This window comes from Dermacentor variabilis, chromosome 7, assembly GCF_050947875.1.
Source record: "Dermacentor variabilis isolate Ectoservices chromosome 7, ASM5094787v1, whole genome shotgun sequence".
Taxonomy (NCBI): domain Eukaryota; kingdom Metazoa; phylum Arthropoda; class Arachnida; order Ixodida; family Ixodidae; genus Dermacentor; species Dermacentor variabilis.
In genome coordinates, this window is record NC_134574.1 from 116,664,240 (window position 1) to 116,678,813 (window position 14,574).

The following is a 14,574-nucleotide window of genomic DNA, read 5'->3' on the forward strand; positions in this document are numbered from 1 at the left end:
CGCCACCTTACTTTTGCGTGCGGTAAAGAAAGCTACCATATAACTAATTTTCCACAGTTCACCGATAGCTCATTCCAACTTTACCCTTGCACCAGGGCACTCAGGCAAGATGCGATTCATCTGATGCATGCAGCACGACGGACTTCCGGTGAGCGAATGCATGAGAAAAGCCTCCCGAACTACTCGTATAAAATAACCTGACTAAGACCGAAAAACCTGGATCCAGGACTAAAACTTAGCACTCTTACTCCTAGTCACCCTAACTCACTGCGGCTAGTGGTTTCATAACATTTTAGAGCATTTCATAACATTTTAGAGCGTTAAACACACCTAGGCACAATAGAAAATTAGCCGTGCCGAAAAAAAAAGAACTTCGCTGTTGCAACAGCCAGATTAGGGTTTAGAGAAATAAAACACAGATGCAAGACCAAGGCGTCCTCATTTCTCTTCAAAGTCCGTAATCCTCGTCTGGTCAATAGCATGCCATTATCGGCCTGATCAGACTCATGAGTAGATGTAGAGAGTATAAAAGAATGTTTGGAGCTTGTGGGAATTAGTGTTGGCGTTGTGGTATGCGGGTTTATCTGGAGAAACCACAGCAAAAATCAACATAGAAGCTGATTTGCAGCCCAGGGGCGGAACACCGTCACTATTCTGTAGAATCCTTTACACATTCGTGCTTCGTCAGTGAAGCGGTGCTAATTACATCGTTACCAGCGTCAGGCAGTCGTGACCGATGGATAAGAAAGGAATACAATTCTGAAAAGAATTCTTATGGTATACCGGTCAAAGGACTTTCTCCGTATATTGTAATTTATTGCCTAGTATTGTCTCCTCCCGTCCTTTTTTGGTGTTTCGAGATATTTCCTTATATAACTAACTTCTCTATTCTCAATTTATTGGGTGCATATGTTGTGTTGCACCTTACTGCGTCGTTTTTATTAACCTCATTAGAGCAGGCTTCGTTACCTAACCAGCTGTTGCCGCCGACAACTGCATATGCTGGGCTTAGTTATGTAAAGTACTTGGCAAGCTCAATAATAAGCGTCTACATGACCTCATGATTCCGTTTGTCAGCGAGAGAAGCGAAACTCAGCGAAACTGCTCAAACTTCGTCCGCTCTTCTCTGTTTGCTTGCACGATGTGCCAAGGGAGTAGTTTTACACATTATAACGCCTGACGTCTTTGCCTGATTCGAACCATTTAGCTTCTCTTGTTTTGCTTACTCGTTGATGCTGCTACACTGAACGCCTGCTTTTCAAATTTGAGGAAGCTTCCATTGTATGTGCCCAATGAGAGTATGCGCAAATCATGCTTAACGAGATTAGATACGAACAATCTTCTGCAGCATTGGGGATGAAATTAGACTGCACCGTGAAGTCGTCAGAATAAACTGAACAAGTGTTATGGATTATGCGTAATGCGATGATTAATACCAATATCTGATGCAAGTCAGGGCTGTCCGAAGAATCGGTAAATACTTGCTTGCTTTGAATAAACCTATGCAAGAAGCCGGTTATGCAGTTTCATGGCTAATTGTGATATAAAATGAGTAAAGGAGAAACAGGTAATGTTGCAGGCTTATTTGTCGCAAAAATGTCTATATTAAAATCACCGGCCCAAATAATGCTGCTTTTGTCTGCGTACTTTTGGAGGAAGCTTGCCAAACCGTCTAAAGACATACTTATGCGAGTTCTCGGTGGCCTGTAAACAGCACATGCTGTAAATTCCAGATCTGCCTTAGTCATCAGTACCTATTTTAGCATTTTGAAAAATCAAAGAACACTCACAATGCCAAACACTTTTCTCGTAGACCACTACGCCACCACCCCTTTTATTATCCCTGCACAAAACGGAAGACTGAAAACCATGCAGTGCAGAATGAGCGGATTCGCCTTTTGAAATAGTGATTTCTCATAAAATTAAAACATAATGATGGCAATGCTTTGACTAGGTGAATCTAACATGTCCCAGTGTTTGCGCAGGCCTCGCATTCACACAGACTAGCTCCAGCAATAAGCTGCTCGAAAGATCTGACGCCCACTCGCCTCTCCTTGATAGCCATTGTTCAGTTGAGCGTACTTGGTCAGCCATTTTAGATTATTTTATTTGTGCCTTGGTCATTGTCAATGCGTAACGTTCCTTCGCGTTTCCTTACAAGTATTCTGCCATTGCGCACCCAGACGAAGCGATATTGCTTATCTTTTCCCAGACATTTGTAATCCATAGCAGTTTCTTTACTCGTGAAGTTAATACTTGCACATCTTTTCACCATTCAGACTGTTCCGCTTTTCAACCCATCGCTCTTTTATTCCACTTCTTGAAGATCGCACCAGAATTGGTGGGACGGAATTAGCTTTGCCTTTCATTCTGTGCACGGCTTCAATGTCGTCGTGACTGGGCCTAGGAAGTTCGAGTTTCGTTGCAATACATTCCACCACCTTTCTTAGGTCCTCGTTAACAGTCACTTTTACTCCATGGCTTTCTAAATTGCTGCTTCGTTAACACCGTTCAAGATCATCTACTGCGTGTTCCATATTCGACAGCCGGTCAGATTTGGCCAAAAGCTCGGCTTCGAGTTCCTTTACATTTTCGTTAGTTTCCTTAAGTTGCTTTCTATGCTCCTCCAACTTTTGAATAATTGGGTCATAGTTAGATGAAAGAAATTCCAATGCTGTCTCAATAACCTGAATTGAATACAATTCTGAATTGAATGAATCCCAATAAGTTGTCTCAATACCCTGAAATGAATCCAACGCTGGATTGAATGAAACCCAATGAATTTGGTCCCGATGCTGTCTCAATACCCGACAGCATTTCCTTGTTGGAAGCCTCGAGCTCTGCCAACTGCCCTTCTTGCCGCCTTTCTAACACATCTAGTCGACTCAGTGCGACATGAAGTTAGGCCAGTACATCTGTCAGTGACAGCTTGACCGATACGCCCATTGACCTAGCCTTCTTGGTTACACCATCACCAGTTAGCAATCGCGAGGCACGATTCACGCAAGTCAGACACACCCACTATTGCCTTTCCTTAGTAGAGAAGTTTTTCAAGTTCCTTTTCACCCGCCGTGGTTGCTCAGTGGCTATGGTGTTCGGCTGCTGAGCACGAGGTCGCGGGATCGAATCCCGGCCACGGCGGCCGCATTTCGATGGGGGCGAAATGCGAAAACACCCGTGTGCTTAGATTTAGGTGCACGTTAAAGAACCCCAGGTGGTCAAAATTTCCGGAGTCCTCCACTACGGCGTGCCTCATAATCAGAAAGTGGTTTTGGCACGTAAAACCCCAAATATTATTATTATTATTAAGTTCCTTTTCGTAACCCCGGAACACTTCCCTGCGTGATACCGATTGTCGCACTCGGCACATGTGAGGCCCTGCAAAACATCAGCAATCGATTTCATGCACGCAAGGCAATAAAACTCAGCCGTCATAGAACACTGGTGCAGTCCAGCGGAAAAGTATGCAACAATGAAACAAAAGTAATACCTAATTAGGCATTCTCACCTATAAAGCAAAGAAGTGGTCAGCCTCTTTGCAAGTACTCCGCCGGACTGAAGCAGACGCCCAGTAGGCAGCGCCTTTATACCCTGCTGGTTCCGACATCTAGCGACAGCTAGACACCTTCCCCAGATAACGTGGCTGAAATCATAGCCATATCTTGCTTCTGAAAGCGCTTTGCCTGCGATGCCTTGTGATGTCACGTACTCAGTCTTTTCCCTTTCTGTCGGGAAAGCTTGGTTTGGACGATCCTTGCTGCTTTCTTCAACTTCGGCGTTTACAAAATCGAAAAAGCGGTCAGCCTCTGCACTTCAAGTACTCCGCCGGACTGACGGATAGAAAAGGTAAGTTCTTGGTGTTCGACCAAATTTAGCCGTGTCACTACGAAGATCGGCGCCCGAGACTTTTATCATGGCAAGGTAAATTTCCAGACACGGACCAGGTAGTGACGGTGAACGACGTGTTGGTCAAGATCCGGATGTAGTGTCCCGTGGCAGCCAACCAGTTCCTCGACAGAGACTGTGACAAGTTGTAAACATTATCCGTGAACAGACTGCCTGATTCATGCCCCCTGACAAAGGCAGCACCTTTATTGTAACGTCGCGTTCGCAGATTTATTAAAAAAAAATCACCTCCCCATCGCGTCCATGAAGATGGTCGAACAGCCTAGCTGTGTTAATTACACCGGGTGTTATTCCATGCAAGTGAAACTTCGCAAGCCGTCTATTTCGCAAATTTTTTGTTTCACCGTTCTTCCATCTCATTCTCGCTTTTGCGTGATTCGCGTGGTGAGCGTGCTTTAGGAAGGCTGATTTCTTTGTGGTTCTCCCAGATTTCGTTTTTTTTCTTTGCGCGTGAGCTTTGTGTTTGTGTTTTGCCGTGCTTTCTTTCGCGTGCAAGCTGCTCCGCCCCTTGGTCTTCCCATGTTGCAGCAGGGATGGAATGCGCGGAACCCAAAATCCAAAGCTCCGTATAATGGGCGCAAGGTCCACCACTGGAGATGCGGGCGCTGCAATTGTTTTGACGATTGCTTGGATAGGCTTAACGACTGACATCTTCGTTTTTCTTAATGAGGTTACACACACGTTTGGCTGCGACGGAGAAAACGACGCCAGCGACTGTGTGCCCGCAGTTCGCTGTTGTCGCTTGCGCTCGATGTCTCCAGTTTACTCGGTGGAGTGCTTAGCAGCATGTACCTGGCGTTCCTGCTTGAAATTCTTCAAAATTAAATATGTCGGTCATGTAAGACAATGTACGGCTCATACCCCCAAGGGCCCCTCGCTAGGCCCCATAGCAAATTTTGGTTATACGCTGGAAGCTGTTACGTGTCCTCTAGGGAGCGTTCTTCCACAAAAATTTTTCCTGTCGGTTCATTAATAGTCAAGATAGACATATTTTAGTGCCGCGAATCCATACTTTCAGCAGACGGGCTCCACTGCATAGCGACACTCCCTCTCCAGTCGCGCCGTCTCGCCTTCGCAAGCGAAATTCCTTCCCTGCATTCTGCCATGCCGAACCTCGAGGATCGTGTTACACATACATCATGGGCACCACCTTCACTTGTTTTTTCTCCTCGCTTTTTTTTTTTCGCGGCGATCCGCATTTCCGCTGGCGGCTATGCGCGCGAGCTGTTATCGTTTCGAGCAGCGCACGATTTTGCGCGCTGTGCACAAGGACACATGACTAGCGGTATAATTCAGTGTCACATAGATATTTATGCAGAACAAGGGGATCGCAGAGCACGATCACGGCGCTGGAACACAGTAGAAAATGGCATAGTTAGAAGATGGCATAACACGACCGTGGTAACAAGCAGACGAAGCGTACGTATATCTCTCTTGCTTCGGTGCTAAGTAAAGACATTCCTTTGTATGCTTTATTACTTTTCTAAACTTGAATTCGACAATTTGAGCAACAGATCACACATAAACAGATGGTGCCTTGAATAATTCTCGAAGTCACGTGTCACCACGAGCGACGTCACACTGCGGACTCGAGTACATAGACGCAGGGACACGAGTACGGCATCCTCCGGCTTGGAGCGCGGCGGCCGCGAAGAGAAGAAAAAATGGCGTTCGGTTGTAATCCTACTACGTGATCACATCGCTATGTAATCATAGCGGTGTAATCCGATGTAATCCGTGCAATGTATCTACCGCGCTTGTCAGTTCAAAATGGCCAGACCTGGTGAGGGGCCCTTTGAGCAATGGCTCATAACCTCGTAAGCAGGGCCTCCCCATTACGACGAGAACAGTGAAATTCTACCCTGGAATGACGAGCGGCACGGGGCCAGCTGCGGAATAAGACGACGACGAACGCGGTAGCAGTTGCATGAGCGTGTTCGCGCGATAGCGCCCAGGGGCACCAATGAGCGAGCTCTGGAAGAAGACGACGACACTCGAGCCACTGCTGATGATGATAGCTTTAGCGAAGTCCAACAACGACGGCACAGGATCCGCATAAACCGCTTCGCTTTAAAACACACAAAGCAGTTGCGTCGGTGAAAAAAAGGGTGCAGAGGTGTCTCGCTTCCTAAGCTTAAGGCTTAATCAATGAAGTCGTGCAACACACTGCACCGTTGCCGCTTAGCGAAAAGTGTAGAGGGCAGCAAGAACACTAGTCTGAGAGCAACGTTTAGTGCTGAAAGGCAAAAGGTGGATTACCCTCAAATAGTTCTCATTTCAGAGAATGGCGCTTCGCAAAAGGGCGTTACGTAGTTTCTGCAGGACAAATTAGGGCTCCTCCCTATATACCACCCATATTCGGTGAAAAACTCGGAAGCTGTTGTGGAGTTCTTTTAAACAGCCCTAGAATACGTCATAGAAAGCCTAGTTGAAGCCTTTTATTATTCGCTGCTGTGCGCTCAGCGACTAACATGTGACGAGGAAGGCATTGACAGCTTATGGGCAGTAGCATGTAAAAATAAAACAGGGTTGACTGCGGCTAGCTCTCTTGAGGTGCTCACGCTTTACCTAAATACAATGCCCATCGAATGAGACGATAAAGCGTATATTCAAAAACAAGGTGTTCGCGTTGGATCCTGCCTGGCACTGGTCCTAAATGACTTGCTTTGAACTGAACTAGACAAATACACAGTGAATCGCCTCGAAGGCTTTATTGTATTAAATATTAGATAGGTAGATCATTTTATAACCAGTAATAACAATGTGCAAGGCAGCACTGACCAGGCAGCCAAGATTTTAGAAATCTTCTGGAACTCATTAACCCCGCTCGTTTTAATCCATGAATCATCGGTTGATAGCACCTTGCAATTTGTTTATCTTCGACTAACTTTTCACGACAAACATGCAGGTTGGGCTCATAGTCCCCGTGCTAAAAAATCGCTCCTGGCGTACAGTCTATCACATCCGAAGTTGGCGAAGTGTGGTTAACTTCCGCTGTACATATGCCATTTGGAAGTCTTGACATGCTGCTGAGACCAGCCTGCGAAGACCAGCAGCGCGTCTGGTATCCGCAACATACCCAACGAAGGTGCGCGTCTAAGTTCCAGGCGACGCGCTTAGGAAAGTGGGGCACCAGGAGGGTGTCCTTGCGCACACGTTGGGAGAAAAAAAAACAGAAGCTGGGGGTAATTTCTTATATACATAAAGTCTCGCAGGGGCTGAAGAATGTAGCCAGTCCGGTCGGCATGAACGGCATTTTTAGTTCCCGAAAAGCTAAGCCGTCGGTGTATGCTCACTTACCCTTTCAGCGAAAAGCCGAGAGGCTGCCAAAAGAAGCACTGGAGCTCTCTCTTGCCCTGCGCAGAAGCAGTGGCGCACCGTATACCACTGACGTGGGGCGGATAATACAGCGGCCAGACAGGCTGCTCTGTAAACGATCTCCTAAAACAGCAAACACAAAACGTTGCACGGTACAGAGATGGGCACTTCTCCACACATCGCAATCCCTGTGGTTGCTCACCACTAGATTGAAACAGCTGCATACTCAGCTACCACAAAGATAAATGTACGCCGTAAAAAATAGAGGCGAAAGTCACAATTAGCCAAGGGGTGAAATGCGTCAGTACACCGTCAATAGTGCTGCCAGACAATACAATTTTGTTTTTGAATTCCTCATCACGATTGGAAGGATCCCGCGACAATTTCGTAATCTATATACATGAAGACGAAAATTTTCAATAAATATCAGTTGCTAGAGCGCTCCCGTTGGTTTTTCTGCATGCCTCATTATGTCCATGTCATAGCGCTACTCTTATCAGTATGGAAAAGGTAGCCATAAAAAAAGATTTAATGGGCTTAACATACAAGCAGCGGAAGAACTAAAGAAACAAGATTGTGTCGTTGTTTGTGACTGATTCCATGGACGCTTACAGTATTGACACGTGTACTTGTCTATCTTTATCGGGTGACCGCGTTTCACCGTCTAAGAAATGTTATCTCTCGGTGAAAGACGCGCTCGCAACTGTCAGACGTTTCTCGAGTGTTATCGAGGGTTTTATTTACTGTCATCACTGAATCTTCTGTAATCTGATTGCTTGTATGTGCGACGAAAATTGTATAGGAGTTTCTGGAAGACACGCGGGTACCAGAGAATTTTTCTGGAACTTTCAATGACTCGTGTATAAAAGCCGACGCGCTAGCCCCGTATATAGAAATTTCGATGATCGCCAACTGTGTTCACCGCTGTCATTGTTCTTTAAGTGTAGCCTGTTTTTGAGGGCACAGGTTCGCCCACTAAAGCATTATTTTCATCATTCCCAGTTTTTCTGCTTTCTTCACCGTCACTACTACGTTGCATTATTCTAGACACATGCATGAAATGTCTCTGCGAGGAACGGAATAGTGTTATTGTTGGCGGCTATGGAAAAAAGTGAGTAAGCGATAACGTGATTCATATTTAAAAGAATTTGCAAAGATTTTGTAGCTCCTTCCGTGACACGCTGTCGTCCCAAGTTCTGACCAAACGTGGCCAAATTGTTTTCAGCCACTGTACTCAACACGTTTTGCTTCCTCGTCCACATGAAAAAACTCGCTCTTGCTTGCGCTACCCCACGCAGCGTGTGCTGAATTCTACCAGAAGCACAACAAAGCACTGAGACGTAACCAGCTCGTCCTTGGCATCGCTAGAAAGTACCATCTTTGAGTTTAGCTCGGCCTTTGTCCTTTTTACTAGAAATCCGTGAACGAACTCTCTTCAGCCAGGGACCCGCCGTGGTTGCTCAGTGGCTATGGTGTTGGGCTGCTGAGCACGAGGTCGCGGGATCGAATCCCGGCCACGGCAGCCACATTTCGATGGGGGCGAAATGCGAAAACACCCGTGTGCTTAGACGTAGGTGCACATTAAAGAACCCCAGGTGGTCGAAATTTCCGGAGTCCTGCACTACGGCGTGCCTCATAATCAGAAAGTGGTTTTGGCGCGTAAAGCTCCATAATTTTTTTCTTTTTCATCCGGGGTATGGAAGGGGCTAGGAGTCCTTAAGGAAAAGCAGCATTTCCAGAGCCCTATTTAGACTGGAAGGTAAACTTTGAGTGTGAGTGTGGTATCATGCTGACAAGGTGGCATCATCTGACGGAAACTAGTCAACCTTGAACAAAACCGATGCGAAAGCCATGATCATGACTTTGGTCGTATGAAATAACAATAAAGTTCTTAAGGGTTACTACGAAGTTATATTCCAACCATTACAACGTAACTGGAAAGCGGAACTAGTTCATCAACATTATTCTAGGAATAATGTAACGTGAACTCACCTGCAAGATGGTTAAAACATGCAATGTACTCATTAACTATACGCACAATGACAACATCGATGTTCGTTTTCTTCATAAATTAAATTGTGGGTTTTCACGTCCAGAAGGTAACCCTAGCTTAATGAGACGACGAAGAATGAGGCTAGAAACTAGTTTGGATCGCCTTTGTTTATTTAACGTGCAAACAATGCTCGGTTCATGATGATGCGTCTGTGATGTATGCGGTCATAAGCGTCCTATTGGAACTCGCCCCTTTCATACACTATATTATGTCCCACGAATTAGCCCAAGTGGATGCGTTGGCTGATGGTACATAATGCCGTGTTCTTGGCAAATAAATACATGAAAGGAGATGATAAATACATTACTGTGTGCATTCTTTCGTGCACATGGAATAGACCTTCAGCGTGGCAGTCAGTATGATAGGAATTTTTACCACTAAACACTAAATAGATTTAGCTTATGTAAAAGCCAAGCACCATTACAGGCCCCCTCTGTTATTTTGTACTTTCACTGCGTTCCTTGTTTTTCTATTTTTTTATGTATGCCAAGCCGAAATCGTCGCGTAATTTCGAGCGCTATACCGTAAGGCCCTTCCAAGCTTTTCTGTTTCAACTCTGCAATCAGCCCTCCACCCTCGGTCAGAAAAATTTCGGGCCACCCCCGCTTCACTTGTCTGTCACGCGATGTCAAGAAAACCGCAATAGCACCCCATCTGATACGACGCATACACACTGATTATGCATGATTGGACCGAAGAAAAAAAATAATTATTTACGATTCGACGCTTTTTCGCCATTATGCCGTTGCTGTTGGTTAAAAGGTTTCGGGCGGCGCTCAATTCGCCTCTCTGTGCCGCGACGTAACAAAACTACGAAAACTCGCCGCGTCAAAGGGACGCGAACGCCTTACAAATGCATTAATATGCCGAACAAAACTTATTTTTTTCCAGAATAACCACAGACTGCCCGATTACGAAAGGAATAGAAGATGAGTGCCTACCGATCCCTCGGCCACTGGCTACTCGCAGCTGCCGGAGTACATGGATTTATTTGCATATAATAAAGCTTTTTGGTGACACTATGACGTTATCAGGCCCCTGTGGCACGTTTACGACATCGCACGGTCAATTCTTCTTTCTTGAGGTTCGGTTTTAGCGGCATTCTTAAGCTTCTGTTTCTTAACCGAGATTTTCGACCAGCCACCGCACCCCAAGTAAGGGGAATCGGACCAATCACAGACACAGGCTCCAGCCTCCTCATCCGGTTGTCCATTTTCACTGCGCTGGCTCTGCCCCATCGAAATCGTCTCTACTTGAGCATGCTCCCCGCCTCTTGTCAGCCAATTAGATAAGAAAAACCACTCAACGTAGGAAAAGCTACTCGCTTTCAAAGCAAAGCCGCCTCCTATAAACGAGGAGTGCGTTTGACTGGACCGTTAGAAAACGCTGTGGGTTACTGGCCTATGCTTGTGACGGCGGTTACATAAATTAGACGTCAGGAATTTGCAATAGTTTTACGCTATAGGGACCCTAGACACCCTATCTTTCAGACTTCAATGATATCGATCACAATGCCTCGTTCGCACGTTTCATTGTTGTTTCCCGTAAATTGCATGCTGTACTCCGACGCATCGTGTCTCTATACTAGTTGGCCCATGCGTTTGGCAATGATGCATTTATTGGGCTGTGAACCTTGCTTTTATGCTTCGGCCAGCGGAAAATATCAGGAAAATATTAGGACAATATCAGCGCAACTCTGCTGTAGGAGTGAACTGTACAACTGGTCTTCCATGATGAAAAGTTCATAGCCTCGGAAACAATTGCGCCTCAAATCTTGGAACATTATCATGACTCTCGCGACTCCGAAAGGGGGGGGGGGTGGGACAACGGGTTCTGGCGAACTTATCGCAAAATTATTTAGCATATCCGGCGGAAACAAATGAACGCTGACTTCCACTGATATATCCAGCCTGTCCATCGATGTCAAGTCCACAAAGCCAAATATCTTCAGAGAGCAGACAAGATGGTACCTCAAAATTCTCACATACCATTTGAAGTCGTGAAAGTGGATTTTGCAGAACTCAAGAAAAAGGCTGCAAGGGTAAAAAACAGTCTTTCGTAGTGGCAGTAGATCAGTTCACTGGAATAGTGGCTTTACAACCTACAAGAGAAGATGCAAATAGTGTGATTGCCCTTTTTAGCCGCAAGATATTAGAGAATACTAAAGTAGTAAAGTCAGATAATGCACCAGCCTTTGTAAGTCACCGTCTGCAAGTGGTCAAGAAAGGAGGAACTGTTTCGCAATGCTGCGCGCCCTATCATTCTGCAGTAAATGCCACGGCTGAAAGAATCATACACGACTTCAAACGGTTTATTTTCATATTTGCAAGTTTCAAAGGCTGATAGAAGTGCCGATTGGAGGCCGCTGTAGCTTATCACCATACGTCGCACACTGCAATCTTCGGCTGCAGCCCATAATTTGCAGCATTCGGAAAGGCACATGTACTCCTTGCTGATCAACGGCTTTGTATTGCTGGCCGCCTACAATTGTGCGAGAAGCGGAAAACTGCGGAAGCATACCAGCGATACTGCGAAGATATGAAGAGACATTTCGACCACCGCCACAACACGCGGATACCGCGTATACGCTAAACAATTCAGTACTCGCTAGAAAAGGTCTTCCGCGTACGAAGCAGGTCTAAGTGGGACCGTATCGCGTGGTGTAAACTGCAGTGCCAAAATGTTTCCTGAACAGAGTGGGCTACGCCAACAATGAGGGCATGCCCAAGTTTGCAACCATTGGGAACGTCTTTGTGTATCATCTCAGGAGAGATGAGTCTTCAAAGAGGGGGAGTGCACGTTGGCGTTAGGAAGTCGTTAGAGAGGGTCTTAACAAAGATGGCGAGGGGCCAGGAGCCTAAGAATAAAGAAGACGGCTGACAACATAGCCTAGCCCTACTGTGTATGCTGTCATTCTGTCATTCAATAGCCAGGAGTTAGTCAGCTGAATTAAAGTAGAAGCTAAAGCAAGAATCTGATCGCCTTTTACAATGAAATTCTGCACTTGCTTTTGTGACTGTACAACCATGAACGCTTCAGCCATCTCAGTATTTGTGATCGGCAAACATACTGGAGTCAGAGATCATTGAATTCATGCAATTCATATGGCGTGAGCGTACACACACACACGCACACACTCACGCACGCACGCACGCACGCACGCACGCACGCACGCACGCACGCACGCACGCACGCACGCACGCACGCACGCACGCACGCACGCACGCACGCACGCACGCACGCACACACACACACACACACACACACACACACACACACACACACACACACACACACACACACACACACACACACACACACACACACACACACGCGCGCGCGCGCGCGCGCGCGCACGCACGCATGCACGCACGCACGCACGCGCGCACGCACGCACGCACACACGTGCGCACGCACGCACACAAACACACACGTGCGCACGCACGCACACACGCATGCACACAAACACACAGACACACAAACACGCACACACACACACGTGCACACACGTGCACACACGTGCACACACGTGCGCACACGCACGCACGGACGCATACGCATAAGCACACACACACACGTTCATCACAACTTTCACTATACAATGCTAGGAGAAAGTAGCTACGAGCATATCTTTAGTTCAGTGCAATCTATGGGATATCAAAGAGAATACATGATTCGCTCACGCAGTACGCTGTCGGCAGTGGCGCAGCCAGAAATATTGTTCGGGCGTATTGCAGCTGGGTCTCCTCCTTAAGAGGAAGCTTTAGCTCGGGTGCTCGTATCTAAATACATGTAAATGGAGAATTCATTTTCTCGGCAACCAATGCACCAAATTTGACGAAGTTCGTTGCATTTAAAAGAGAAACTTGAATTCTAGCGACTGTCTGTTTCTACTTCTTCTTTTAGTTTGTCAATTCTGTATAAAAATTCACCAAAATCGCAAATTTTCAGAAATCTAAACTATCAAGTTTAAAACTACGTAACTCAGTACTGAAAAATTATATCATAACTCTGTGAATTGCACCTAATAGCACACCTACAGCGGACAAAATTTCTATGTTACATGTGAATCTCAAGATATTTAGCATTATGTAAATACGGCTTTCGCAGAATTCTTGTACACCACGTAACCAATTCACCTAGGATACGAATTGACACACCAAATTTGTCCGCTTTGACTGTTATAACAGATGCCGTTTACTGAACAGCGTCATGTGTGCTTGATGCAGAGCTATTAGTTTGTAAACGTTGTGGTTCCACTTTTTTTTTTTGAGGGCGGGGGGAACTTCCGAGTTTTTTAAAATATTTAAACAATGTTCAGGCCCTAAATCGAAATTCCACTTCCAACAGACACAAGAATTTAGCTTCCGCTCTCAAATGCAACAAATTTCATTAAAAGCTATCCGGGGGTTATCACAGAAAAGCGTTTCTGCGTTTTACATGTACTTGAATAGGCCGCGTCGGAGTTCGGCGCGAGCTAAAGCTTCCTCTAAAACAATTTGTCTGGGGATCAAATACATGAATAATAACTGCATTGTGATTGCTAAAGGTGCTGCAAATGAATTCTTAATCGCTACGTACAGTCAAAACAAGTAAAATATATATTTTTTCACAAATGAATATACTTGCATGTGCCAACAATTGTGCCCAAAATAACCATTGTCAATGATTCCATGTCTTTTTTTTCTATTTGATAAGTAAATAAAATATCCCACAAACTTTAGAAATATATCAGTTCGAAACCAGCAAGGCAGTGTATGCCGCTGTTGTGAAAAATGTAAAGGCCATGAAATGAACAAGCTGAGGAAAAATATTGTAATGAAACTTTGTCATTCAAGAGCCTTGTTGAGATTCTTGTACATATGCAACGGCCAGTGAAAAATCTCAATGACGCTGTCATTTGTTCTAATGCATTACGCAGGAGCAGCTGTCACCGGTCGCGTAGCGTGTGTAATTGCACCGAAATTATAGCCGCAACAGAGGGCACGTATAAAAAGCAGGAGTTCGGCAAAATAAACGAGGGTGAGTCAAATGAAAGTGAACCAATGCGAATATATGACAAACGGGGTACTTCATTTAAAGGTAGTCTCCATGAGCATTTAGAAATTTGTCCCGCTGACTAAGGATTCGCGTGATTTCCCTCCCATTAAACTTCTTGCGTTGCTGCTTCAAAAAGTAAGCAACTGACTTTTTCACGTCGTCATCCGACACGAATCTGGTTCGCTTGAGCTGTTTTTTCAAATCCTTTAAAAAGTTGAAGTTGCAAAGCGACAGATCTGAGCTGTATGGCAGGTGTT

General features: G+C 45.6%; 1 protein-coding gene across 4 annotated transcripts in view; it reads right to left on the reverse strand.

Annotated features, from left to right (window-relative positions):
• LOC142587823 (sulfotransferase ssu-1-like) overlaps positions 1 to 14,574 on the reverse strand; it is a 38,854-nt gene that overhangs the window by 12,159 nt on the left and 12,121 nt on the right. Inside the window, exon 2 of one of the 4 annotated variants that reach the window (XM_075699111.1) lies at positions 7,207 to 7,262. The exons of 1 other annotated variant lie outside the window; for it this stretch is intronic. The gene's annotated coding sequence lies outside the window, so the exon portion shown is untranslated. Of the gene's footprint in view, positions 1 to 3,508; positions 3,584 to 7,206; positions 7,348 to 14,574 lie in introns of those variants that run through there. 2 more of the 4 variants (XM_075699112.1, XM_075699113.1) reach the window with 2 other exon arrangements.